We start from the raw sequence: 2,966 nt of genomic DNA on the forward strand, positions 1-2,966 counted from the left end.
TTTGAAACGGTTGATCATATCTCCTATCTAGGATAGAAAACCACAACCCATTACAGCTACGATGGTGAAATCCGCGCACGGTTGTTGGCCACCAACAGAGACCAATTCAGCTTACAAAAACTGTTTCGCTCGAATCGTCTCACCATAGGGTCAAAGCTCCTACTGTGCAAGATGAGGCAATGATCTTGCCAGTCCTCATATATTCCCCGGAGACATGGGTTCTTAGCAAGAAAAATTGCGAACTCTTGGCAGCGTTCGAGAGAAGACTCCTCCCAAAAATTTTTGACCCCCTACATGAGGATGGACCATTCCGTAACCTATATAACGACGAAATCTATGAGCGATAGGATGCGGTGGGCGATCACTTAATCCGTATGGATGGGGATGATCCAACCCGGGAAGTCTATAAAAATAATATCTATGGTAGAAAAAGAAAACGAGGAAGACCCTCCCTGAGATGGCACGATAGCGTCGACCAGGACGCCAGACAGCTTTTAGGTATATCGAATTGGTGGAACTCCGGGAAAAACCGCGATATCTGGAGTTCCTTATTAAGGCAGGCCTAGACCGGATACCGGTTGTTGCGTCGTTGATGATGATGATGAGGACGGTGCACCTTTAACAGCTACCGATGTCATTTCCCGGGGTTCAGTTACACAGTTTTACGCATTTGTTGGCTTCAGCAGTAAATCTGCAGTGATGCCTGCATATACCTTGGGGAAGAATTCTTTCGGATCTGGGCTGTGATGGATTGTGAGGGCGTCGACATTTACATCCGAAAGGAGCCTCGGATTGAGACTCCTGTTTGACCGTATGCAGCTCTGCAAGCTGACTTGATAATTGCTGGACTAGCTGCGTTAAACTGGCTTCGACTGCTGAAGGCGAGGATGTTGTTTCAACGATATTTGACGGACGTAGATCTCATCAGCTATGTCAGTTATAGTTTGTAGTGGCTGACCATCCATCTTCCCATAATCGGTTGAAGAACAGATGACAGGTGTCTAACCACCTGAAAAACTTAGTGCCCAGTTTACCACTGTAGCAGTCACACTCGTGTTCTCGGCATTCCAGTTGTCACTGCCTTGATCCCGACAATTTTTCTTTTTCAAACTCGGGGTTACCACTTTGGGAATCGGCAGATAAGGTTGATAGTAGAAGTTGAATGAAAGCTGTGTTTATATATTTGATTTGTTTATTTAAGTCCAATATCGATCCTGCATCTCATTGTGGTGTTCTCAAACTGAGAGCAGTGAGTAGACTCTCTCTTCTACCGAGTGACTGTCTTACTTAACCCTCTAGCTATTAGCTATCGTTTAGGGAGTGTATCACTTCGGTAAAAAAGAAAGATAAATGAGAGTTCTATCATAATTTCAGGCAAGCGTCTGGAAGTAATTAGCACCGCCACAGTGCAAATGTTGTTTTTAAGGGTCTCATTTCCAAGCGTTCGTATAATGAAATCATGCAAAAGTGTAAATCTAATTTATCCATCATTTGTTTACATTAATTCAACAAGTAGATATCCATTGCCATTCCTTCTTTTTCAACCCCCCCCCCCCCCCCAAATTGAGCCACTTCTGAGTCCACTTTTGTTAATTATGAGATTTCCCATTTAATTTATTCAAACAAGCAATCATTAACTGCCGAAGGGTAATTGCAGAGAAAGTTTTCCGATTAATTTCAAAATCTCAGTTAAGTCAACGCAGCTCCCAAGTCAGCGCAATTAAAGGAAGGTACGCGTGGCCAAGAACAAAGAACAATCTTTAACAATAGTTCAGATACTTAACAAAAGACTATTCTAAGTAGATAGATATTTTGGAAATTACTTAGGTGTTCGCTGCTGCTTTCTTCTTTGTTGTCCGAAGAAAAACCAACAATAGAATTTTCGGTGTTTGTTTTATATCGAAAGCTTTTTAAGTGGATCCCAGACCTTTCGGAACAGATAGTGGTTCGTTGTTGTTGAAGAATCAATATTAGTAGAGTTAATAAAGCCAGAAGACGAAAAGATTTTAAACGCCGATTGAGTTGGGTGTCCAAGTGTATAGAAAGCATCTGGAACCGGAGAAATGGTGGGGGAGATTAGTGATGACCCTAGCCAAGGAATACTACCCACGGTTTCAGTCGTTATTATCCAGTCTCCACAAAGTGTTCCGTACTGGGGAATGCTTTCAGTTGGAAGAATGGAAGAAGGCCGAAGTCGATATCTTTTGGGGAAATTATATGTATTGTTTGAAGCGTTATACTTTCAAACTGTCTTGAAAAAATGTTATTCAGCCACATATTTTGTATGAAATGGCTACATTTGCATATTGATGACCTCAATTGAAATTCGAATAAACACAACATCAATTTCCAGCCAGTGAAAGCTGTTTAATTGGAACAGGAAATTCGGTATCGATTTTGTGCACAAGAAAGCTGAAATCCATTCACCAGAACAACGGATACAAGATATGCAAATGCATGCACATATGTATGCAGTTGCATCTACCTGAGGTGTAAAATGGAACCACCAACCCCGCCTAGGAATTGAACAATAACCCGAATTGCAATTATGCAGCTACTTTACCTCTCATGCCCAATTAATTTCGCTCGGACAGGGACAGGGGGTGACCTGTACGACCTGACTTCCAAGCGTATCCGGCACAATCTGCCAATAGCTTTGTGACGATTAACCGCATAACCATTTATTAAGTACTGCTGAGATGGTTACCCTCAGCACACAATGGAGTGCACCGGGCGGTTATATTGTTTTATCTGGTTTCCCGGTAATTGCATTGTACTGGTCTCTATTGGAAGTTGTGCCTGGAGTGAAATTGGTTGTTGACAATTTGATAGTGCATCCTTTGCTAGCACCAGCAAGAATCTGATTAATACCTATGAGGTGAAATGCATGAGCGTCATTGTTAGGCAAATTCTCATATCTTGGACCACATTGCTATTATGATTCCGTGTATCCACAACAGGATTCA

This window comes from Hermetia illucens, chromosome 2 (genome assembly GCF_905115235.1).
Source record: "Hermetia illucens chromosome 2, iHerIll2.2.curated.20191125, whole genome shotgun sequence".
In the NCBI taxonomy this organism is placed as follows: Eukaryota; Metazoa; Arthropoda; class Insecta; order Diptera; family Stratiomyidae; genus Hermetia; species Hermetia illucens.